The sequence below is a fragment of the Amblyomma mixtum genome, chromosome 2 (assembly GCF_055824585.1).
Source record: "Amblyomma mixtum isolate Tamu chromosome 2, ASM5582458v1, whole genome shotgun sequence".
NCBI classification, from domain to species: Eukaryota; Metazoa; Arthropoda; class Arachnida; order Ixodida; family Ixodidae; genus Amblyomma; species Amblyomma mixtum.
Genome location: NC_143013.1, coordinates 85,103,131 through 85,129,084, shown reverse-complemented (window position 1 = coordinate 85,129,084; position 25,954 = coordinate 85,103,131). Strand labels below are relative to the sequence as shown.

General features: G+C 50.3%; 1 protein-coding gene across 2 annotated transcripts in view; it reads left to right on the top strand.

Annotated features, from left to right (window-relative positions):
* The window catches only part of LOC149359987 (uncharacterized), a 270,465-nt gene that overhangs the window by 212,103 nt on the left and 32,408 nt on the right, over positions 1-25,954 (top strand). Inside the window, exon 1 of one of the 2 annotated variants that reach the window (XM_089572105.1) lies at positions 17,409-18,668. The exons of the other annotated variant lie outside the window; for it this stretch is intronic. The gene's annotated coding sequence lies outside the window, so the exon portion shown is untranslated. Of the gene's footprint in view, positions 1-17,408; positions 18,669-25,954 lie in introns of those variants that run through there. 2 annotated transcript variants of the gene reach the window in all.

The following is a 25,954-nucleotide window of genomic DNA, read 5'->3' as shown; positions in this document are numbered from 1 at the left end:
AGGCTTTCTCCTCTTCTGTTTTCTGCTCCGCCGTCATGTTCGTGCTCTGTGTCGGGTTTCCATAGTGTGAGGCTTCGGCGACGGGCTCATGGTGCGCAATCAATTCGTATATTCACAGCCTGCTCTTCTGATCTTGATTCGTTTTTCGCTCGATGTAAGCCGGATTGCCCAGTTCTTGTTTTTGGTCAAAGTCCTCCGTTGTCTTGTCTTTGGTTTTGATCAGTGACTTCGTCCGGAAACGCTATTGATTGCGGTTGAGTCTTTTTCTGGTTATCTGAGCTTTCTTTGGCCGTTTTGCTTCGGAGCGGTATCTTGCGCACCTTGTCATTAGCTGGCACTTTTGTCTGACGCTTCTGTTCTTAACGGCATATGAACCTAAATAATCCGGAGCTCAGTTCGTACGCTGATTCGTGTCGCGGCGCACATTTTAGCTTGGGGGTAGCCTGAAAAGAAAAAAGAGTGGATACCTTCATATTTCTATTTCTGTATATTTCTTTCTCCCATTTTTTCCCTCCGCTATATTGCTCTGCAAAGAAGAAAAAATAGAAGGGAAGTTTATCAAGAGTCAAATTTAGAAAACAGAGCGGCTTTTGGCAGAAGTTCAGGTCCTTTTTAAAAATTTTATTACATTTTATTAGTCAGCACTGTCTCGAACGCCCCCACCACTCTCTCTGTCACGCACACACACACACACACGCACACACACACACTTTTCATTCCTCTATAGTCCACAACCCTGCCTTTCTGGGACTTTTCCGCTCCAGCATATGCCACGTGCTGCTCCGATTATTGGGTTTCAAGAACCAAGGAGAACCCTGCTTTGAACGCGACAAGCCTTCAGCCAAAAGGCGCTTGCGAGACAAGCCGCGCACGCCCGGAACTTGCGCCCCGCCTCCCCTGCATCACACTCCGTCTTTTTCGAAACCCCCCTTCCCTCCCTGCTGCCTTCTCAGCGTCAGCGTTTCAGCCTTTTAATTCTATCGGCTGCCTTCATTAACTCGGAACGAAAAGCTTCGCGCCGCGCCCCGAACCCCGCGACCCCAGGCTCGCACCCATCCGTGCGCATGGCAAACAACCAAAGAAAGTTACTTAACTGCCTTCGCGCTGTAAACGAGCGCGCCCGCGCGGCCGCTAATGCTCCGGCGGTGGCTTCGCTAAGAGCGGCTTTTGAAGTTTCGTACTTAGAGCGACCCCGTCGTGCTGGATTGACTCCCGTTTGGCGTCCTCCCCTCGTCATGGCACGGTGGGCTTGGCTAACCCGCTCGCCTCGCGCCAGATTGTCCGTGCAGCGTTGCTCGAGCTATGCGACTAGCGTCGAGTAATCGCAGCTCGAGTTCGCGCAGTCGTGTTCGCAGCTAAGAATGGCTGACGATTGGCCGGCGTCCTGATTAGATTGGTTTATTGGGGTTTAACGTCCCGAAGCAACTTAGGCTATGAGGGATGATTAGAGTAGCTTTTGCCTTCACAATTTAAAGTAGTTTATACACCAAATGTTGGATGTGTTTTCGTCTTTGTAATAACGCGTAAGATATTAGTATGCATAAATAACGACGTTGTATTCGCCTACGACCGCGAAATAATTTCCAATTGAATTTTTTTCTGAAGTTTAGTGTGGGTTACTTGAGGAATGAAAGCGACTGCGATATAATTGCTGCTTTTTGACTGGTTGTCATTCAAGCCTTGCGGTAAACTTTATTTCGACCACCTGGGGATCTTTACCGGGCACTGACATCGGACAGCACATGGGCGTCTTTTTGCGTTTCGCCTCCATCGAAACGCGGCCGCCCCGCGGCCGGGTTTGAACCCTGGAACTCCGGCTCAGTGGCCAAGCGCCCTTATCACGGAGCCACCGCGCCACAAACTTGTCAGGCTTCCCTCAAGAGCAACACAGCTACTTGGCAATCTCAGCCAAACACACAGACTAACATGGACACCTGGTCACGAAGGACTAGCTGGAAATGAGGTAGCCAACGATCTAGCCCGAGATTTAACCAACCGGGCGGATCCTCATCCCTACCCCACGCCCATGCCTAGCATCTATGGGGACAGATTAGAACATATTCGGCTGGAACGCAGAAAATACCCACCCCCTCACATAAAACTAGACTCCTCCGCAGCCATAGACTGGAGGAAAATTCAGGCCAACACTTTCCCTAACTTGTTCATCCTAGCCCCACTCAATATCAGAATACATGCCCTTGGTGTGGAGCTTGCCCTACGCTCTACCAAATATCGTGGGAATGCACAACGAAACCAAAACACTTAACTGTATCTAACCCGACATATGAGCAGTGGGAGGTGGCCCTGACCAGCGAGACCCTGGATCAGCAACTTAAGTTGGTTCAGCAAGTCTGTCAGTCAGCAAAAGCCAGTGGCGCCTTGGACTAGGGGTGCCACCCAAGTTGCTCGAGCAACCTTCCTCAATTCAAATAAAAGTTTTCTCTCTCTCTGTCACGTCAATAAAGAAAAGGAAACCTAATCACCGTTTGTAAGTGAATATCGCTATGTGGCCTGCAGCTTCTGAGATCCGTTGTGAAAGTAATGACGTCATCGCTGTTTGTCTATGAAAACGGCGTGTGGCGGCGATATCCCTCTGCCTTATTTCTTGTCGATTGCTGATCAATAAAATACCCATTTCCTGCTAAAGTAGCTTCTTTGTCATCCAAACGCGGTAATCTGTCAGTACTGGCGGAGAATAGCCCTCAAATGAGGCCCTCTAGCCATTAGTGCCGACCGATATTGTCATGACGTCGCTGTCAGCTGCCTTTCATCCGTACTAGTATCACATTGGAGGTGGCTAGCAGGTGCAAGGTGCGATTAGGGCCCTTTATAACAATAGTTCGACGCCATTTGTTAGAGTTCGGCGTTTGTTTTTTTTGAGGGACATTTTCTCTTTCATTCTCGGGTTGTAGCCGACTAGAGAAATGATGTGAGTTGGGCTTAGTTGGTATTCATCTCTCCATGGCCTCAAACCGCACACTTAGAAGATGGGCTCTAAGACGGAGAAATCCACAGAAAAGACCAGGACCCGAGTGGCTGTCGCAGTGACACCTGTCGTGCTCAAGTGCAGATTGTTTTGACGGGAGTGGGCCGTGTGAGGGAGTCTCTCCGAAGTACAGGCGCCTCCTGTCGTCGACGTCATAAAACGTCATAGCCGAAAAATCTGTCATTTACCTGCATGGCCCCCATAATGAGTGGACATTTACCATATGTGGTGTGGAGCGTGGAGTACTTGCACTCAGGTTTGGTTTAGTTTATGGGGTTTAACGTCCCAAAGCGACTAAGGCTATGAGAGACGCCGTAGTGGAGGGCTCCGGAAATTTCGACCACCTGGGGTTCTTTAACGTGCACTGACATCGCACAGTACACGGGCCTCTAGAATTTCTCCTCCAAAGAAATTCCAGCCGCCGCGGCCGGGATCGAACCCACGTCTTTCGGGTCAGTAGCCGAGCACCATAGCCACTGAGCCACCGCGGCGGCAGTACTTGCACTCACCTACATAGCATGGCTAGACTCTTCGCCCCGGGAGGGGAGGAGGGGGGGGGGGGAAGGAAGGAAGGAAGGAAGGAAGGAAGGAAGGAGGAGGGGGGGGGGAGAGAGAGAGAGAGTCTGGGAGGTTTTGCCAAATAGGGACTCTTTCATGCCATCCTTGTAGACTAAAGCCGCCCTTGTTAAAAAAGAAAAACGTTACACCTAGGTGGCTTAGATTTGCACTTCTTGTGCTGATGCACCCTTTGGCTTTACTAAACGAGTAACGCTTGCATTGTACATGCTAGGGCACGAATACTTAGTCTCGGAATTCTTGAAGGACTGAATAATATTATCCCCCAAGAGGTGGCAGCTCAGAGGCAAGTGACTTACACCCAAAAGGGACTTAAATCATGCACTAGTGGGCTATAGCGGCTGCAACTACTACGCGGATTTCGATTTATACTCTACACGTGCTAGAGCATAAATACTCCAAAGCCTGCAAGGAACGACTTGAATTTATGCCCCGAAAGGTGTCAGCTGAGCGAAAAGCGGCGTACACCCTAAAAGGACTAAGATCACACTCCATTTCTTCGGGGTCTACAGCGGCTGCAGGTTATAACAGGCTGCACGCTTTTATCGAGACCGGCGCGCTGGTGTAAGCGTAACTGCACGAGCCGTACTTTTAATTAGAGACGCGCCAGGGGCTTTAGTGTCTGTCACGCGAAAGTGTTTTCCGGCGTTTCCGCGTAATCCCGCGTGAGGGCGGTAGTTGAGGGCCAGGAGGCTTTCACTCGTAGCGAGTGCTTGTCGCGTTTTAGGCGACGCGTGTAGGCATTAGTGGTAGCTTCCTTGGTACGGAAGCGGATTCTCGAAAACCGTTACTGTTTTTTTTCTACACTGCTTCATGCAGAACGTGAAGAGGCACCGTGTAACGTGAACGTTGAGCGGGCTCTTTAACGTTTGCAAATTGCTGCCGGTGAGAGGAACGAAGAGCTCGGGGGCTGTATATATATACCGCTCAGTTTGGAGTCCAGACGCGTTTGCGCTAGATGTCTCACCAACGCTCATTAAGAGCGGCAGGTGCGGCGGACCACTGATCAGCAGTCTGACACTTGAAATATAGGCGGTAGGGTGGAGGGTTTAATTTTAATACTATGGGAGGTGGCTTTAAAACTTGGCAGGCGACCAAACGAAACGCACATCGGCTTGATAGTTACCGCTTAATTAAAATTTAATTAAAAAAACCTGCGTTGGTTGTGCAAAGCGTTAAAATATCGCTTAACGTTCAAGCTCTATTAACGCGACTTGCCTCAGTCGTCGAAGGAATGCCTTCGCTGAGTATTGTACAGCCTTTGTCAAAAGTTTGGAGCCCAGGGGGTTCACTTCTGAAGCACACTGTCTGGTTCGTAATGCACCTCCAGCGCTCCAAATTTCCTGAAGGTAAGAAGATTTCTGGTCCTGCCTCCTCCAATGGGTAGGACTACCACGAATGTTACAGGAGTCCCACTGCGAGGCTTAGAAGCAAACCCCCTGGGCTCTAAACTTTTGACAAAGACTGTACCTTCCGCTGGCTTTATAAGACATTAGCGCCAACCGAAAAACATGCTTTTGTTACGTTTCCCACAGCTTCAAGTATTAATTAACCTTGGTACTCGTCGCAGTCTGTTGCTGCGTGATCTGTGTATTGTGCTGGTGCTTTTTCAACGCACGCGCCATAAATATACGGCTAAGAGTCAGCTCAAGCAGCTGTATAGACAATCTTCTCTCCCTTAAGCTTCCCCTCTCGATATGTGCAATTTTGTGTTGCAAGCCGCTGGCTTCTTTTCTCTCTCTCTCTCTCTCTCTCTCTCTCGCTATTTGTACGTCATTCATTCATTCATTCATTCATTCATTCATTCATTCATTCATTCATTCATTCACGTAGTGACGTTAGTGTACGAAAGCCGTTCGAAATCCTATTGATCTGCCCAAGTCCTATAGCTTCCAGTAAAGCTCCCACTACAGTTGCGCAGAATTCCTGAAAACGAGGAAATAGCTCTGGCAGGCCAGCATTTCCCCCATTTCGCGGTGGTCCCGAATATAACAGATCAGCCCGCATCTATACGGCACGCGGCGCTGTGCACTTGTGCTTGTTTACTTCTCTGTTTACCTTCCTCCTCGAGTGGCGGCGGCGGCATCGTCGACTCTCTGACACCCTTCTCCAGTTTCGACCGAAAGAAGACTGGCCCAGATTCGCGAGCCCAGCGAGGATCGAGATGTGTCTTTGTGAACAAAGACGCCGCCGCCGCCGCCGCAAATTACTCTGGCGCCTTGGCTCATGCTGTGCAGCTGGGAGAACTCTGTCCCGACGCTGACCTTTCTGCGTTTTTGATAGCTGTGACCTTCTTCATCATCACATCCCTATGTGCCTGCGTGAATTCGTCTTTGCTTTGAATGCTTTACTTTGCTTTGTTGTTGTTGTTGTTGTTGTTGTCCCCTCGCTCCCGTCGCCTTGGTTTCATCCGCAGTACTCCATCCATGTACGCTGGGCCAAGGCGGAGATTGCCGCTCTCGTTCTCCTTCGCATAGTACTCGCAGCCTGCGTGGTTTCGGTGCCATGAATCATGTCACGAGTCCCAGCTGGCCCATTGTTGCCAGTTCGTGCCTGCTCGGAGGCACCGCCGCTAACGAGACCTCAGGTGGTGGTCCCGAGTGCGCCCAAGACGTTTGTTGCAACGGGTTCTGCTGATGGGAAGAAAGCTCGCGCTCGTGCACCGTGTTCGCGTGGCTCGTTTATGGGCGCCGTTCTCGAGAGAGAACTCGTTCCCCTTATCGCAGCGCCAACTAGCGGGGCAGCGCGGCACTTCATACTTTTTCACCGCTCTTTGTATATACGCTGTGTTGGTTCGCTCGCGTTGCTTATGGCCAATAGCGATTCCATTTTGAGGAAAGCAAGCCGTAGTGTTTTCCGTATGTACGCGAGGCAGTCCTTATAAAAATGGAATGTCTATAGACTCTTTATATACTCTATTGCCTTTTTATTGATATTTCCTTTTTTTCTGTTCATAGTTTGTAGACTGTCTGTAGTAGAAAAGTCTACTAAAAATGTACGGCCATATATCTATAGACTGTCTGTAGGGTTCGTATTGCCTGTAGATTAGTCTATAGAATTTGTCCATAGAATATCTATACACTTTATAGACGGAAGTCTATGGACAGTCTGTAGACTGTATGAAGAAATTTTTTTTTTTTAACACGCTGTGTTCTGAAAGTCGATCGGAGAGGAAACGTCGTATATTCCCAATATTCGCAGTCGTGCAGAGAAAACTTCAGCTAGTTAACAGAGTGTGTTTGACGCCAGAATGTGAGAAAAATCGCCGGTGCAGGACCACGCAAAAAAAAAAAAAAGAAATAGGAACAAACACTGCGGCTCTAATCACAGCACAGTTTTCGAGTTTTAGCGTTTCTATGGATCGTTGTTGTGGCGAATTAACCTCTGGCTATGCGCAGATATTGCAACACAGGAGCGTCCTACGCGTGGGGAAGGGAGTGTGGGAGCGGGTACTTTACTTACAGTATATGTTTTTTTTTTAACCTACGATTCGTTATGTCGTGTTCGCTGAGGCATTTATTGACTCTCCGCTCTGCGCAAAACCGCAGGACATAAAGTACCGTGTTCTATGGATGTATATGCAGTAGAACCTCATTATAACGAAATGATGGATATAACGAATTAATGGCGATTTCCTTTGGAAGCTCGGTCAGCACGGGCTATAATGAAGCTACGTCTATAACGAAGTAATCGCTGGGCCCCTTCGACTTCGTTATAACGAGGTTCTTCAACTGTATTCTTAACTGCGCGTAATGAAAACGTACTTGCATTTGCTATTCCCAGCTGCACGGACTCTACCTTAGCGCACGGTCGCTGAGTTTCGTGCGACTCACCGGAGCTGCATGAACACAGTTTATGCCTAAATGACATTCCCAGTTCTCTAGGTTCGCTTAACAAAGCTGTGTGGTCGTTTCTAGGCTTCTAATGACCTTTTCGTGAGCGAAGCAAAATTGGGTTATTCACGCGTGTAAAAACGTCGTAAAAAATAACGGCGCCCAGGACCTTATACGCATACGGAGTATTACTGCAGTCCTGCAGTACGGCTCCACGCCGAGCTTTCTGCTAGGAAGTTCGTCATAAAACGGGTCGATGGCCGCGCAGATGAGCGTGATGGAAGCAGGCAGGCGTAAGTATAAGGGGAACCGAACTGCGTGTGTGGCCTATAGCAGTGGAGATACCGAGTCGAGCCTGAGTCTGACAGTGCGCGAGGTGGGCAGACCGGTTCTCCTGCCGGGGTCTTTGGATGCATGCTTCCGCTTCCAGAAATATTCGCTGCTACAATCAGGATTCACATTCCTCGGCGGCGGGAATGGTTTTATCTTTAGAGCAATTAGTGAGCGCCTTGTCGCCAGCCTTTACGCTGTGTGCGGAAATGTACAGACCCCGCGGCTTTGGCGCTGTCTTCTCGCGTTGACTGCGAACGGTCGGATGACGCGCGACTGTGTTGCTGCTTGAGATTCTCCCTGGTGCGTTTCAGATATAGCCTCGCGTCGCGGGCAGAGAATTTGACGTGCAGTGGCTGACCGTTGCGTATAGCGACGCATTCAGCGTATAAGAACTTTTTTTCGCTTTTGGCAAATTTCGACCATGTGATAACCGATTTGTAGATTTTAACTAGAGCGCGTAAGATTGAGGAGAGACGCACGTTAAAGAATCCCAGGTGTGCTCTATGGCTCCTTTTTCTCTGCCGGTCCTTTCATCCACTCTTTTATCCCTTCCATCACGGCGCGGGTCGTGGGCCTGCCCCGAGACAGCAGACAAGTATACAACAGCTGTGTCTCACCGGCACTCACCTATGGGGCAGAAACGTGGAGGCTAACAAAAAGGGTTCAGCTTAAGTTAAGAACAACGCAGCGAGCTATGGAAAGGAAAATGACAGGTGTAACGTTAAGAGATCGGAAGAGGGCGGAGTGGGTGAGGGAACAAACGCGGGTTAATGACAACTGAGTTGAAATCAAGAGGAAGAAATGGGCTTGGGCATGTAATGCGAAGGCAAGAGAACCGCTGGTCCTTAAGGGTAACGGAGTAGATTCCAAGAGAAGGCAAGCGTAGCAGGGTGCGGCGGAAGGTTAGGTGGGCGGATGAGATAAAGTTTGCGGGGATAAGATGGCCGCAGCTAGCAAATGACGAGGTTAATTTGAGATACAGGGGAGAGGCCTTTGCCCCGCAGTGGGCGTAGTCAGACTGATGATGATGATGGTGGATTATTATGGTTGTTAGTTTAGCAACTAGTATAGGACAAAACAACTCCGCTCCTTCTCTACTACGCATGGCGGACATCTTGGATGCGCCTCAGAAGCGAAGTCGCGAACCAGGTGCACGGAGGGACCGGTGTTTACAGACAGAGACGGGGGCAGGTGGCGAACATGCACGGGCGCATAGTAGGCAGCCGTGCGGTGATGACGGGCGCACGCGTCACGACGCGGGGGCTGCTGCAGCCATGCCTGCGCGCACCTTGCTCGTCGTGACAGGTGCGTCCTTTGTCTCTCGCGGCGTGCCCGGTCGGCCTAATTGTAGTTGCCTCCTCTTCCGCGCCTCTCCGCTGCTGCTACCGACGCCAACGCGGCCGGCTGGAAGCGCCGCACTCGTCGTGCGCGTGTGAAGGCGGTGTACAGTGCGTTTGTGTCCAGGACCATTTAATGTTGTGCAGCTGTTGTGCTCGCGCTTCGTGAGTACGTTCTCGTAGCCACCTGTTCGTGTACGGCACTGTACTCTTGTGAACAGTGCATGCTGTGTTCTTGTATGTATCGGCCGTGGTCGCTATAGTATAGCTGCGCCGTGACATTGCCGCCGCAAGGAGCGTGCAGTGTTGCAGCATTACTTCCTGTTCCGGTTGAGGACGCCGAAAGGAACTTGGGTGCCGACGAGTCTTGGGAAAGGGAAAGCAGGAAGCCGGTTGTCGGGTACGTCCTCTTCTCGCTTATTTAACCGCGAAAGTGTACTATAGGAAGGTCCGACTTCTGTTAGAAAGGCGACTTTTATACGGACGCATACGGTGTCACGGTTGCCGCAAATTGCATTCTGGTGCGATAATGGTCGAGGCTTGAGCTATTCACCTGTTCTATAGTTTGCGGGACATTCAAGGATGTCGCGCTTCGGACCGCGAGAAATTCCTCCCGGACGTTCTCGTATAGCTATGCAGGCCGCTGGGTGATGTTCTGTTCAGAGCACATCGGTTTGCGACAAGTAGAACGCCGTTATATATCTTAATAAATAGTGCGATCAGGGATGTAAAGTGTTGCGTTTATCTTACTGACCTCATTCCAGGAAACGGGGAATCTTGCTGATCTACTGTTTTTTTTTGTGTGTTTTTTTTTTCATATATCTAAACGTCGGCTGCTGGTGACGTGTGAAAGCGGATTGACACTTGCGAGTCGCGAAGCCGATTCGTTACGCTCTCTCCCCGCGCTTTCCTCGTGCTCTGGAACCGTAACTGACTGAAATCGGTAGCGCGACGTCTTGGAGTCGCCAGTGTGAATGTGGTGTGTGTGAGCATTAGGCGCAACCTATGTAGTAGCTGTAAGCGTAAAGGCTCTCGCGGGTCAATGAGCTTTGGCGCCTATGGTTCGTTTGTATTGAGCCTCACTCTTACTCGTCTTTTTGCCGCGGGAGCTCAATCTACACGTTCTGAGCATTCTTATAAACTTCGATTTATTGACCTGTGTGGCCGGTTTCTCTAATTAAATCGAATTAATGCCCGGCTCCCGCTTTTTTTTTTTTTTTGAATTCTCCCTCGTACGGTGGGCGGAGTCGACCAACGCGCGGAGTGCCTTTCACCCAGTCCCGTGGCGGCTTGCCGCTCTGCCATCGGCGGAGTAATACGTAGTAATCCGCAGAAGCAAATAGTCCGCGCGTATTTTTATTTCTGCGGGCTTATTTTGCAGCTATATAATCAGCGAATGAAACTATTTATTCACGGAAACCTAAAAAACAACATAAAGCGAAAGCAAAGCCTCCACGGAGCTGGCTGAAAGGCACTCCACGCGTTGGTCGACTCCGCCCACCGTACGAGGGAGAATTCAAAAATAAAGGCGGGAGCCGGACGTTAATTCGATTTAATTAGAGAAATCGGCCACACAGGGCAATAAGTCGTAGTTTCTAAGAATGCTCGGAACGTGTAGATCGAGTTCCCGCTGCAAAAAGGCGAGTTCAGATTCCTCTTCAGTGCACCTTTAAAGCCCTAAATCTGCGGGCTCACCTGCCTATATAGCATGCAGGTCGCTGCACTTTCCGCGAAGTCCTAAATTAGCGCTTTCTCTGATTGCAGGCTGCCTGCTTAGCTGTGTGAACGCGTATACGTTCCCACCGCGCAGTATCGCTTTCCCAGCGGTAATGAACGGTCGGGGGGGGGTCTCGTTCGGCGTAGTTCGCCCTGTACATACGCCTCGAGCCCACGCCCACGTCGAAGCCACGAGACAGGGCCAGTCTAGATGCAGCGAGACACCCGCGTGCCCGAGGGCCGCCGCAAAGTGCTTAACGGTTTTTGGTCCTAGGCGTGGCGCCGTGGACGGATTAAGAGTGGGTGTGGCTGCACCTCTTGGGCTGTGCAAGAAGCCCTGCGCCAACGAGCGCTGACCTGCAGCTGTAGTAGACATACTGGACGAAGACCCTGGCTTTGGCCGTTGTGGGAGTTCCTCTCTCGGCTCGATCATTTGAGCTCGAAGGGAACCAAAGGTTAGCTCGAATTTTGCGTAGCTCGAATTAAGTCTTGGCTCGAATAAACCAGGAGTTCGCATTAAGCGAATTCGAACTAGCCCGCTACCCGGTGTTGGGACTGGGGGGCATCCCAGGAAACGGTCGAGGCGACGGTGAGTCAAATGAACTTTATGTACAGTATGTACAAGGGCTTTTACATGATACAAGGGTCAAGAGCACCACGGGCTAGCGCAAAGAAGAAGGCCGGCCCCGGCGGCGAGCGTAGCTCCGGCATGATGGCTCTTCTGCTGCCCGTCTGCTGCGCGGGTTCAGCGCGGCTCCGCTTTTAAAGCCGCTGGTAACGGTTACGGCAGCCAGCCGTTCAAATCCTCCAATCAGGTCACGGCACTGGCCACCGTTCAAATTAGACCAATGGTCGAGAGCCGGCGAGCGTCGGAGGAGTTCGCACCGACGGAGAGGAGGGAAGGAGGAAGGGTCCGTGTCGGCGCCGCGGTGGCGGGATGAGTCACGCTGCACGCCGCGACATGCCCGAGAGAGTCTGGGCCTGCCTTGAGCGACGGCGGGCGCGCAGCGCTTGTTTCCAGAGAGGCCAGCCAGCGAAATGTGGGCTCTGGCACTACACCGGCGATAATACAGGAGGAGGCGGAGTGGCCTTGACCCTCCCGCGCCGCCAGTGGTCAGCTGTCCATGCGTGGGGGGGGGGGGGGGGGGGCAGGGCAGAATTGTCGCCGCCGCACTGCGACATGTTTCTGAAACACAGAGGCGCCCTGCCTACCTCTGCTGCAAAAGTAAAAGACGTACAAGGCAGGCACGACTTCGTGGCATAGACAAATGGCTCGATTATTGCGGAGTTCGCAGTTAGGCGTCAGTTCGTATAAACCGGAAGTCCGAATTAAGCAGGTTCGAACTAACGAGAGGCTGCTGTATAGCGTTATAATTCATAGCATCATTGCGCATGCCGGGTTTCTCAATTTTGAAACAAAGTTGCCCTGTGCTTTACTGCAACTTCATCTGCATTGCTTCCGGCTGGTTTTGACGTATACTCCTGCATTGTAGAGCCACTGACGCCGGACTGAGCGAAACAATCGGCACTGGGCGGACGAAAAACGATGCACACATTTGAGCATCTGGCGCGAGCTTTAATGCCGGAAGGCGGTTGGTTGGGGTGCAGTGTTTATTTGCGTCGAATTTCCTTGCTCTATCGGTCTCTTTGAAGGAGATTTTCCTTCTCCATTAAGTGTCCAAAATGAACGGGGAAATTCGTTTTTGTTTGTTTTCTCTAATTGTTGCGAGCTTCTGGTAGCTCACTTGTTTTGTGTTTGTTTGCTTGTTTTCGTTTGTGTTATATGCCGCACGGGGGAGTAGAGAATGGGGAACGGGGCCATTCACTGACAGCAGCAACAGAGAGATCGATCAAGGCAGTGACGGCGACATTGAGGATCATTGCTGCGTTGTAGGTTTATAACGTATACTAAAGCGAGGATTCGGACGGTCTACAAACCGAACACAAGCGCTGCAGACGGCGGAATGAAGAGGGGTACGCTCTAAACACCAGTACACCTATATGGGAATATAAAGAGAGTAAGCTGTCCTCCGGCGCACACCCTTTTATAAAAGGGTGTGCTCTAGAGGACAACTTTACTCCCTTTTTACACCTTTCCGTTTAGAGTGTACGTATGTTGCTCCGACTTGCGCCACGCTTTCCCTGCGGTCGCTACCGTCTAAGAACGAGCGCTAAGGCAGCGGCGCGTTCTGAAATAGAAGAAAGAAAACCTCAGTTGCGGCAACGCTATAAGCGCAAAGCCTTGTTTGGAACAGCGGCCCCAGTGCCTTTTGCGCGGCAGACCAATACAGATTTCTATTTTGTCTCTCGAATTCCCGCGCCTTGCTAGCGCCCATCGCTTTTCGAGGAGCGGCTGCATCGAATGCCTCGCTAGAAATCCACTCACAGCGGCAGCAACTTTCCTTCATGTACACGGCCGCATATGCGGGCGCCTCTAAGGTTTAGTCGGGCTGTTCGTATGTTTCGGTGCGCGGTCTATATTTACTCCAATCTCTTTGACAGCGCTGGAAGAAGATGAGTGGAAAGAGATGGAATAAAAGAAAGAGGGGTATTTCTTTAGCGAAGCATTTTTGTTGAGGGCTGTCAGGCACCGTATGCGTGTTATATACCCCGACTGGAAAGGCGCCTCCATCATGCTCCGGATTGAAGCGAGCGGCCGCAATGTTTTGCTCTTCCAGATGGAGGAGGTTACATGTGTGCCGGTGCACTTGAGAGAGAGAGGGCGGCTCGGGCCAATTTTGTCTTTCTACTCCGCGAGAATGGCGCAACTGAAGAGGCGGTGGCTGGACTCGGGCGGCTCCTTCGTCGAGTTTTGTATGTGCGTTTTTTTTTTTGGTGGTCGTTTGTGACCGTGTTTATGTCCGCGCGGTGCACCTTGTTCAACGTCGATGGATCGAGCGCGCTTGGCCCCGTATTATAAATAATACTCGCGCGTGATTTCTTGGGCGTCCACCCGAAAAGGGGTCACTGGCAAATAGGTGCACCACCGGAGTGGTGCCCGTATATATGATGTGTTGGTGCTCTCCCGAGGGCGTGTTCTGGACTCGCATGGGCTCCGTATGGGCGTCGCCTGTTTAACCGTTTTAGTATAGCTACTTTTTGTGCGTGTTTTCCGTCTTAGTGTGTCCGATACTACTCGTGAAAGCGCCGCTTGTCTTATTCGTCTGTTTCTTTGTTGTTGTTTTTTTTTGCCTTCTGTGAGAACAATTGGTGTGTATGGAGCCCGAGAGAAAGCGATGTTGGGTCCCTTCGCGACTGTGGTCGAATGCTGCGGTGAGCATGAAAGGAGGGCGAATGGGAGCTTTTCGCACGGAGGCGACCTCTACGTAATTGCGAGAAGCAGCTCTGTAGCTTCCACAGTGCTGCAGAGAACTTTTGAGATGGACTATAGACCTTTCCAACCTGATTTCCGCCATATTGCTCGCTGGACTGCTTTTTTCACCTGGCCCTATCAACCCCTCCCTCGGCGTCGCCTTGTTCGCTATAAGCTACTGCGCGTCATACTAGCAAGAGCGATGGATTGGTCGACAGAGGTAAAAAATTGGAGGTGACGCTTAAGCTTTAAGCCTTAAATGTGCAATGAAGAGGAATCTGAACTCGTCTTTTTGCCGCGGGAACTCGATCTACACGTTCCGAGCATTCCTAGAAACTTCGACTTATTGCCCTGTGTGGCCGATTTCCCCAATTAAATCCAGTTACTCCCGCCCTTTTTTTTTTAATTCTCCCCCGTCCGGTGGGCGGAGTCGCCCAACGCGTGGAGTGCCTTTCACCCGGTCCCGTGGCGGCTTGCCGCTCTGGCATCGGCGGAGTAATACGTAGTAGTCCGTAGAAGCAAATAGACCGCGCGTATTTTTATTTCTGCGGGCTTATTTTGCGGCTATATTATCTGCGAATGAAACTATTTATTCACGGAAACCTAAAAAACAAAATAAAGCGAAAGCAAAGCCTCCACGGAGCTGGCTGAAAGGCACTCCACGCGTTGGTCGACTCCGCCCACCGTATACGGGGAGAATTCAAAAAATAAAGACGGGAGCCGGAGGTTAATTCGATTTAATTAGGAAAATCGGCCACACAGGGCAATGAGTCGAAGTTTCTAAGAAAGCTCGGAACGTGTAGATTGAGTTCCCGCGGCACAAAGACGAGTTCAGATTCCTCTTCAGTGCACCTTTAAGCTTCGGCTTTAAGCCTTAAGAGCTTAAGCCTTAAGAGCTTAAGCCTTAAGGGTACGACGCGATGGCGTTAGTGTTCATATATATGCGGAATTGGTCATTCTTGACTATATACTCATAGATCCCTGAGAGTCGTCAAACCACTCTTGGCGCAGTGGCGCAGGTGTCAAGCGATGCGCCACTGCCCTGCGATGGCAGGTGCTGCAGCCGTTGGGGCTTTTGCCAACCATGGTGGTCTTCCCGAGCAACATCTCGCGACCACCTGCCGCGGTGGTCAGTTTGCTCGGGACGAACGATAGGCCAGTACTGCATGTACAAGAGATGCGATTTGTTTACCGTCGGCGTGAAACTTGGAGGCGTATACTGGGTGTAATGGAGTATGGGAGAAGCAGGGAGTCGGCTGTTGCGTCAATGCAGTGAAGAATGAGGCGGACGTTGGAGCTTGCTTCGTGGAATACCTCGCGACTATATCGCTATACTCGGTTCTCGAAACGCACGCTTTGATTTGGGGTGATCTTCCGGGGGGCGAATCTATGAGTCCGCTCGTTGAACGACCGATCCCATTTGAACCTTGCATTTCTCGGGCTTTTTTCCGTGGAAAGGACTGGTTTCAGCGTATTTTTTAAAAGGAATATTTCTCGTTTGTGTGGGACGTTCCTTTTCCCCTTTTAAAGCCTGCTATTTGTTGTGTACAGATTTTATATCATACTTATAAAAAAAATATGTAATGGTCTTTATGTTAAATACCACCGCTCAGTTCAACTTGTGCAGGAAAAAAATTTAAAACCAGACTAACATTGTTTTGTTTAGGTTAACTTTGATTTGTTTAGAAGGGATAGTGATTCCTTTATCAGGCATTTTAGCGAGGTCGGGTTCATCATCGTTAGTGTCGGTTTATCATTGATGGGACTCCGGTTGGCCATTATATAGACACTGCTCTCACTGTCCGGAGCCGATTAGCCGCCCAGACGGTTGAAGGTTGCGCGGCAGTGCGAGAGCGCGTATCTCGTGACTGCCGCGTGTGGCTTGGCTGGGCGCATGGGTGGCGAGATACGTCGGCTTTACAGCGTAGGTTATCTATGTGTTCTCGGAAGTCCCGCGATAAGAAGGGAGCAGAGTAATACAACGGTACCGCCTCATCATTGCCTGCAGCCAGTGTCGCTCCAAGACGGAAATTGGTGGCATTTATAGCTTGGGACGTTTCCTGAGACGCTGCTGATAGTGGGCAGTGGATGGAGTACACGAGGAAAGTTGCAAGGTGGTTTTGAAACCGTCTTTCGTGCTGAAGTGTTAGATTCGAGCATAGAGGTAGGGGTTTCTGTTCTAAAGGCGCCTGAAATTAATTGCGACACACGGATTGAGGACTGATGAAAAGACGTAACCAGCGTTGGCTGACACCACACCCTTTAGTCCCACTCAACATGTCACTGAGTGGTGGTGTGGTAGTAGTAGTAGTAGTAGTAGTAGTAGTAGTAGTAGTAGTAGTATGGAACTTAATTTTCCGACAGATACAGGATTGGCTTCAGCCCATCCGCCTAGACGACGGCCTGGAGTCCTTGGACCCGGAGGGTCTTTTCGACCAGCCGGACGGTTCTCAGCTGAGTCTCATAGTCTGAGCTGTGCGTTAGAGTCTCCCAAAGATCCTCTGTCCTAGTTTTTTTGTGTACGTCGTATGCTTTAGGACACGTCCATACAATGTGTAAGAGCCCTACCCTCACATAACCGACATCTATCTGAGAATTGTCCCAGATACCACTGGCTAAGTCTGGTTCAGATAAGTCCTCGTTTGTAATCGTCTCCAGATGTTTTCCCGATTCTTATTTAATTTCCTATCTGCCTGCTGGTATTCTGCCCTGCTGAACTGATAGTGCTGCATGATCTCTCTGCAGCTGACTAGCCCATTTCTGCCGAGGGTTTACTGAGGGTTTGAGCCTAGAAAAAAAAGTGCAGATAAACAAGGACACGTGAATGCAACAGCTGCGCGAATGCATTCCGATTGATTGGTTGCATTTGGAATATTGGCGAAGGATTACCGCGCCCAGCCTTCGCTGTGGTCTTCATCTTTTTACGGGAGCTCTCACTGAACCCATGCATTCTATCCAGGATGATATCTTCCTCGCCTTCTTCTTTTTCCTAGGTTCGTTCGGAAGAGTTTACATTCCTTGTCCGGTCATTCCAGGCCCACCAAGATGGCAATGTACTGTATCAGAGAGATGCTTTAAGGCTGGTCCACAGGTGCTTCGCATTTAAAAGCAAGTTACCCCGAAGAGCAGGAACGGGGACTCCCCGTCCACTGTCGCCCTCCTCCCCTTCGAAACGTTCGCTCAGCAGTGCGGCCGCAGACAGGACAGGCACGCGAGGCACGCGCGTGCAGCCAGGGGAGAACGCGTTCGCGATATCACTCTTTCCGCTGCCGCCGCCGATGCTCGGAGAAAACCGGTTGCGAAGTTCGCTTTCTTTCTCATTGGGCCGCCAACAAGCACGCGCTATTAGCAGGCATTGCCCGTGTTGCTAAAGGGAGAGGCTCGCGAAAAGAGGGGAATCGCGGCTAGGTGGGACAACACCGCCGTGGCGCAAGTGGACGGCTGACGTGACGGATGGCGGTGTTCCCAAGTCGGGGGAGGAGGCGACTGCGGCCTGTCGTCCGAGCGGCCGGCGGGCAGTCGGTTGCTGCCGTCGCCGCAGCCGGCCGTTCCTACGCAGACGGCCGTTTCTTCCTCTCCGGTGCTAGCTGTGTTAGTTGATCTGTGCCATACTCGCTGCATTGTTCGAGGACACTTGAGGATTACTTTCGACCCTTCAGCTGTTTTTCGATGATTCCCCCACCTTTATGGCACGCTAGTGACCGTCTGCGCGTCTTACCGAAGCAGACGACGGCTGAGGATAACGCCGCCGAAGTCGTCTGCGAAGTCCTGTGCGCCTCGGGATTGGCTGAACGCCAGATAGCTACAGCGTGAATCACCTGTGCCCTGCTGCTGTCGCTCCCACACTCATCAGCGTTGCTGCGGGGGCGCCTTCGGTCCACTATCTGTCTTCTTGTCTGCCCCGTTTTGCGGCGATTACATTGTGCGCCGACGACAGCGGGGGGCTGTCGAGTGTGAAACTTTCGTCCCCCGCTCCGCTGTTCGTCACGGTGTTTGTCGCGCTGAGGAACCGCCCAGCTTGTCGTCCGAATGGAGGAAGTGTTTGTGCTGGTTGATTGGCTGTTGTACGACACTGGTGTGCGGCCTGCGGCTGTGTGTCCCGGACGGTCGTGAGCCGGCTAACGTCCCGCTGTTGTCGGAGTGTCGGAGCCGGCCAGTTTCCTTCTTCGCGTGATCGCTCATCGATACAGCAGCACTTAACGAGTTACGAGTGCAGCGACTGGACGAGCATCCATGCATCGACGCGGACTGTCTGTGTTTTGTTTTGTTTTTTCTTTAAGGAACCCATTCTCTTGAGATAGCATTGTGTGTCGGTCGATTGGTCGCCCGTGGGTTTCGCGCGGACCTGTAAGAGCACTGTTATTGTGCTGCCCTGAACGAAGTCAGCGGGCGGTAGTGCCGTGGAGCGGTCGTGCGCGGAAAGTTCTGTCTTACGTTCGTGTCTCGGATGTGTTTTCGGAAGAAAAACAACTGCTAACTTCGAGATCGTCCGCTAATGGATCCGGACTAGGTGTAGAAGACCTATTGCACTGTACTTCGGAGAACCAACTGATTACGTAGTCTTCATGCGTAAGGTAAGTATACCTGCTGTGTGAAAGCGATGCCGTTTTTCAGTTACGTTAGGCGGTTAGAGCACCGTGCAGACGTCACTTTCAAGAAACTGGCGCTGAGAGAATGCATGCAGTGAGGACTTCCGTGCCAGCTCAGCCTAATTGGCGCAACAATCACTTCGGCGATAAAAAATGGCAGATAAGCGATCGCGAACATCCATCGCTATTGTGTCTCTAGTCTTTATCATTCACCACACGTAATTAGGAGCAGCAACGAAATAGTCCATAGCGGAGCGCGGGAGAAGGTCGCCAACGCGTTGATGTGTCACAAGTACGAAACTCAAGAGTCTTATCTTTATTTTTGTTCCTTCATTTATGTATTGGCTTCGGAAATACAGTTGAGGTAATATTACATTGTTGAAGGATTTAGCTTTTGTGTTCGCGTATTCTTATTTTTAGGTTTAGGAAGGCATACTCGGAAAGAAATACAGAATAAACCGATGTTGATCAAGTGTTCTTTGAGGGAGCTGTGCAGGTGGTTATCTTTGCTGGCAAATAAGGTGAGTTCGTCCTCCTTCGTTGATAATCATGTGTGCGCTGCTGCACTAAAGGTGATAGCGCGAACGCCAAGAGGTCTTATCTCCCTTTTTTCTTGCTTATTTCATCACAGCCTTAAAGCACTGAAGGAGGGTTCATAGGGGGCGTATGAAGGGGCATAGTTGTTGGGACTGATAACTCCGCTTTCCCTGAAGTGTGCTGGGTGCAAGTATGCTGTTAAAGGGCAGCACTGTTTCCTTCCCGCAATTTCGTCTCCCCAATTGGCCGGACATATGGCTCCCTGATGTCCCGGTAGGGGATAGCATAACACACATAGCTACGGCCACGGAGTTCAAATACAGGAACGGCGCCTTTAGCTCCCCACTGTCATTGCTGTATACGACTTTCGTGACGTAAATGCCCTTCGTGCTTTAACTATCAAATGGATGTGAAATTGACGTAATCGGTTAGAGCCGACTCGTCAGACTGAGTGAATGTTAGCGGGTCGGGTTGATTGAGCGTTGGATCGACAGTCGTTTCGCGTTAGGATTTTTTTTTTCTCAGCCCGACTTCTAAATCAGCCCGTTCGATCGCATCGGGGGCACATAAACGAGCCCTACGCAGTCTCTGTTCTTGCACGAGAATAAGCTTTGTTCGGGCGACCAGTATATATAAATCATTCATTCTTTCTTTTCTTTATTTTTGTGCTTACTGCAACACATGAGTGCCCTTCTTCGGCGCATCCAGGTGCAAATAAAAACTTTTTGTTTCCTATTTCCATCGCTTTTAATGATTTTCTGCACTGTTCGCTTCCGAGACAACCGAATTTGGAACTCGTAAAACGTTTTCACAGTGCTGAATACCGTGATACGATGGTGACCAATGCCCGATCCTGCCTTTTCTCTGTGCTTCGTTGCTAGCGCTAGTAAGACACTGAAGTCCACCAAGTTGTCTAGCGAAACCACGAACCTCGCTTAAAAAAAAAAGGAACAAACTGTCTTAAAATCGACGGCGGGTAGGAAGCATGCGATTTCATGTACACGCTCTTTCACTTCAGACATGGCAGTTGCGCGAAACACACACACACACAAGACACACACACACAAGACAGGTGTGTGTGTGTTTCGCGCAACTGCCATGTCTGAAGTATTGGACCAACTAGCCCGACAACACGTTCTACTTACGCTCTTTCACGTTTCCTTACCCCATGGGCAGTTGATTCGAGGTGCTGAATAGAATTTAACGCCCCCCCCCCCCCCCCCCCCTATCTCTTTTTTTTTTTTTTACCCTCGCATAGCAGAGCGCCGGTTAAGTATGGAGGGAAGGAGGCGGCAAGGTTTGCAAATGCCGCATATCCTGTTGATAGCGCGAAACGCGAACCCTCCACTTCCTGTGCAGTGCACTCTGTCAGCGCTAAAGAAGCGCTTATCTTTCTCCGCAGCGCAGCCCTGCGATTATTCCTGTCTCGGTATGATAATGAGCGGGAGGTTGCTGTCGACAATAGACGGTGCTCGGTTTCTTTGCTTCTCAGGCTGCATCTGTAGAGCAGTAAACACGGTGTCCGTTCCTTGCACTAACGCTAAGTTCACTCTGAGACCGTAACTGCCGTAAGAGGGGGCGTCGTAAGCCAATTGCGAATTGGCGTCCGATATATACCAACGCTTTCATTCGCGACGGATACGGCTATGGTCTAAACACAGCCTAATTCCGGCTCCACTCAGCTGTGGTGAGTTTTAACAACTACAGTAGCAAGCGACGCCATCAAGCTCGCGGGTCGATACGTGTGTGTGAGTTAGCATTTCTTTTATATTCCGCAGTTTGTTTGTTTGTGCGTGCGTGCGTGTGCGTGTATTTTGTTAGCGCTCGTGTACAGTGAAACTCTACTCGAAGCGTAGTCTTTATATATGCGCGAGCTACGACGCTTTTTGCCTAGCCTTGCATCGAGCTTTTCGCTCGCCAGCTCTTATTAGGCTACGCACTTCCTGAAGTCACGTGCCAGAAGAGTTCACACCACGTCTAACCGAATTACTGTGCACCTAATTCATGGCTGCAGTGTGACCCTGTGGGGATATGTAGCCCGCGGTTTTACGTACGTGCACCTGATGATTCACAGCGCAGACAAGGGTGCGTTGTGCGGCGATAGTGCACGGAGCGAATAACTGGAAGACGCATTATTTTAGCAGTAAAACATAACTTCGAATTAGGTGGCGCGTTGTTCTTTTTTTTTTTTTTTCACGAGCATTCCTGTCTGCCTCCACATCTGTCACACACACGACACAACTTCTGCGCTTTGTTAATGACCGAACTAAAAAGACTCGAGATATAATGAAAGGAGCTCAACGTGAAGTAAATACTGCTTGTTTTCAGTGCACGTTAAAGAACCACAGCTGGTCAAAATTTACCCGGAGACCTCTACTACGGCATCCCTCATAGCTTGAGTCTCTTTGGGATCTATAGTCTTGCTATCGATAGCGATGCTATCGATAGCGATACTATCGCTAGTAGTACTATCGATAGCAACACTATTGATAGTAATACTATCGATAGTACTACTATCGATAGTAGACTATCGATAATACTATCGATAGTAGACTATAGATAATACTATCGATAGTCGCACTATCGGTAGTTTTTTTACACTGTCGGTAGTTTCAAAAAAACTATCGATACTATCGATAGTCAATTTTCCGATAGTTTTGCATCACTATTTCCATCCCACAACAAAGCTAGCCTGCAGTATACCGCGTGGCCTTGCCTGCGTTTCGCCAACGTGGCGTGCAACGCGGCAATCTCTGCAGCGCCCAGTGCATGGCATTCGGTCGAGCTTCGACGCACATTTGAAGCTATTCGCTTTCTTCTTTCCTCTACCTTCTTCATCTTCCATCCTAGCGTGAGAACGTTGCCGGTGCGCAGGCAGACGGAATAGCTCTTCGAAGAACGCCACGACATTCGCCCGCTCCGCTTTAAGTATACAGAGTGGACCCACGTGTGTTCCGCTGGTCTGTGATTTTGCCTCGCGTCGGTAGCCGGAAAATGCGATGCGCTCGAGCAGCAGCTCCCCCCCCCCCCTTCCGCCCCCCCCCCCCCCCCCCTTCCTCCGCCGTAAATGCGCCCTCTTGGCTCCGCTTGCTAATCTGGGCCGCGCGCACTACAGAGTAGCAGCCGTATTCTCGTTCGATTCGAACTCGGTTCCGGGGAGGGACCTCTCGTTGCGCTGCTTAAGGCTGTTCCGAGCGGTTCGCAGGAACGCTGTTTGATTTCAAACTGAGCGTGGAATTGGAACTCTCGTCGCCTGAATTGGTTCGGAGCATAAACTGGCGGAAAGGGAAAGTCTCCATTTCCTTTTCGGTGATCCTTGCTCCTGACGGAGCTGCTTTCAAAACGCGCGTGGTCTGACTTACCGGTTGTTCGTTTTTTTTTGTTTTTTTTTTTTATCAACGTCCGGGAAAAGCGGGCTTAAAATGCATCTGAATTGCCGTCGATCAGTTTCTGAAACACGAATAACAAAAAAAAGGAGTGAAGATGAATTTTTCCGGAGTGAGGAGCTTTAATTTCGGGATGGTGAAGTTACAGGTCGATTCAAGAAACGTTATCATGACCTGTAACTTCACGCTGATACCAGGGAAGAGGTTTTCGAATGGGAGGTGGGGATGCAGTGAACCCTTCACGCGGAATTCTTAGCGTATTGAGGTAGTTGTACAGTCGAACCTCATTATAACGAAGAGGTTTATAACTAAATGATGGATATAACGAAGGAATGGCGATTTCTCCTGGAAACTCCGTCAACACGGGCTATAACGAAGCTACGTCTGTAACGAAGTAATCGCCGGGCACATTTGTCTTCGTTGCAACGAGGTCCAACTTATCGAGGAATTCGTCTGCGTCCACTCAGACGCTTAAATATTAAGCAGGTTTTTTAGTACCTTTCCACGGACTGCTATAAACAGACACGTACAAGCGCTAAAAAAACACGTACGTGTCTGCTATGAACCAACTAGCCCAAAGGTCTGTGCTCCTGTGCTATAAACAGACCATGGTATTGCATTTATGCGGCGTGGGCTCTGATACCTGTGTACTAAAGGCAAGCTTGCATGAAGGCATATTGCACAATACAATCGTTCCATGCACAGTGCATCTCCGCGGCGACCCATTCATTGTTGGTGAGAAAGACGACGAGAGGCAACCGTATACCGGGAGCCGGTGCAAAAGCTCTTGATTGCCACCTTTCTCGCGCGCGCTTCGCCGCAGGCAGGCGCGCCCGGCACATCCGTTGTTTTTCGCAAGAACCATTTCCTTGCTCCTTCGTTCGCTTCGCCTCGGAGCATCGAAACTTTGTAACTTCGCCGCAGCGGCGCGCCAAGGTGTACTATACGTGTGTGTCTTTCCGGTTTTCTCACCGTTGTGTTCGTATAGTACTGCGCATAGTTGAACCTCGTTATAACGAAGTTTAAGTAGCCCGGAGAATAGTTCGTTATAGGCGTAACTTCGTTATAGCCAGTGTCGACGGAGCTTCCAAGGGGAATCGTCATTTCTTCGTTATATCCATTATTTCGTTATAAACCGCTTCGTTATAGCGAGGTTATATTATACGCACGAGACGGCGTCGTGCACGACCTATTTCCTGTGGCGCCCTGCCCAGCATGGGAGGGACCCCGTCCCATGTCTGACAAATGATGGTTTGCGCACACGTCTTTCACACACGAGGACGAAGGAAACGAAACCGCTCGCTCTTTCTTTCTTTCTTTCTTTCTTTCTTTCTTTCTTTCTTTCTTTCTTTCTTTCTTTCTTTCTTTCTTTCTGACCCGAAAGACGCGGGTTCGATCCCGGCCGCGGCGGCTGAATTTCTTTGGAGGAGAAATTCCAGAGGCCCGTGTACTGTGCGATGTCAGTGCACGTTAAGAACCCCAGGTGGTCGAAATTTCCGGAGCCCTTCACTACGGTGTCCTTCATAGCCTGAGTTGCTTTGGGACGTTAAACCCCAATAAACCAAATAAACCTTTCTTTCTTTCTTTCTTTCTTTCTTTCTTTCTTTCTTTCTTTCTTTCTTTCTTTCTTTCTTTCTTTCTTTCTTTCTTTCTTTCTTTCTTTCTTTCTTTCTTTCTTTCTTTCTTTCTTTCTTTTTCGGCGCAACATGTTATAACGGGCCGACCCGGCGTCCTCGGGAGCCGCGCGCATTGTGCACGAAGTGAGCACGAATTTTCGTGCATGCTTCTCCGCGTCACAGCAGGAGGGGAGCGAAAGCTGCAGTTCCGCCGTGAGTGCGTGTGCGCTGCAGACCCCTGACACCTGCGGGCGAGGCGCGCGTGACGGGTGAAAGCACCCGTGGGCGACTGAGCTCCGTGCTTCCGGCACGAAACGACACTGCGGTGTGGCGAGGGACGGCGGATGATTGGCTTCTGTTTAGATTCGCAAAAGGGCGCTCCGCGCCTTCCGTTTTACAAGCTGGCTTTGTTCGGATGAAAAGCGCGGTTTGTTTGGACGCTTCCAGCGCTGATGGGAGGGTAAAAAGACAGTAAAGGAGAAATAGTCTAGGTAGAAATAGCGGCGACTTTTGCCATTTACAGCCGTACACGCTTTTAATGTGTGTATGCAAGACTCAAGCGCGCTAATAGGGTAACATCAACAGATTTGCGAAGAAGGTGAACTTCACTGTCCCTGCAATATGCTTGTGTCCGGATGTGTGTCTCGCGTATTTCTCTGCTGCCTTAGTTCCCTTTTTTGGCGCCTTTTCGTGCAAAACCTTGGTATTTTGAAGTCGCTGTTCCTTGAGGCATTTTATGTAGTTTGAAGACGCATATCTATGCCCCCCCCCCCCCCTCTCTTCCTTTTCTTTTCATTCTAAAATTACCTGACTCTAAATTCCTCGAGTGTTACATATTGCATTTATACGAGCTCATACTTTTGTCATCTGTCTCCCATCTTTTCGCTGGCTGTTCTTGATAGTTTTTTTTTATCGTGCGTTTTTGCGTATTATTTTGCCCATGAAATCCCCGAAGGTGTAGCAATGCGATCTATAAGTCCAGCGATGAGTGCATTACGAACTTTGCCGATTGAGAAAAAGGTGCGGCTCGCGACGGTCTGGAACTCTGAATGTTTTATGACCCGCATATTGGCAACTGACGGAGGCGATCCACGTTTAGCTTTAACGAGCAACACAAGAAGCAGGAAGGTCGCAAACCGGTCGCTAATTGCCCGAGAGCGCGTTGCTCGTGGGGCCGTCGCAAATTCCAGGCGCGCTGCATATAGCCGACGCCACGGCCGTTCAATCATGCTTCGCAATCGCGTTTCGTGTCTCCCGTTCGATCGCCGCGATCTCGGGCGTCGCTAGCAACCTTCTCGCAGATTCCGTGGTGGCGACGCGTCGCCTCGTCCATGGAGCGGGTAGGTCCTGCCCAGCGCCCGTTCAACGTCCTCGGGTCGTTTTCTACCTCCTGCTATCGTCTGAAAGTGTCCTCCGCTCAGTCGCTTTGATTGTGCAGCGGAAAAGCCTGAAACAGTAAACAAGAATACAGGTCACATTCCGCAAAAATTCCGACCTGACTTCCTGAATTCCACATTGCAGGCCGATCTTAGGGAAATTCAGTTCTCTTTGGTAGTTTTTTTTTCGTCCGTGTCTCCCGTGGTATGCAAACTCGTTTTCCAGTTCGCGCTAAGGATATCGACGGTAAACCGACCCGGCCTTGCACTGTTGTGTAAGGAACGATGTTTCCATTCGTTTACCCGTCAGGGGGACAGAGCCTACTGGAATTTCCTTTGTCCGTAATTGAAATCTA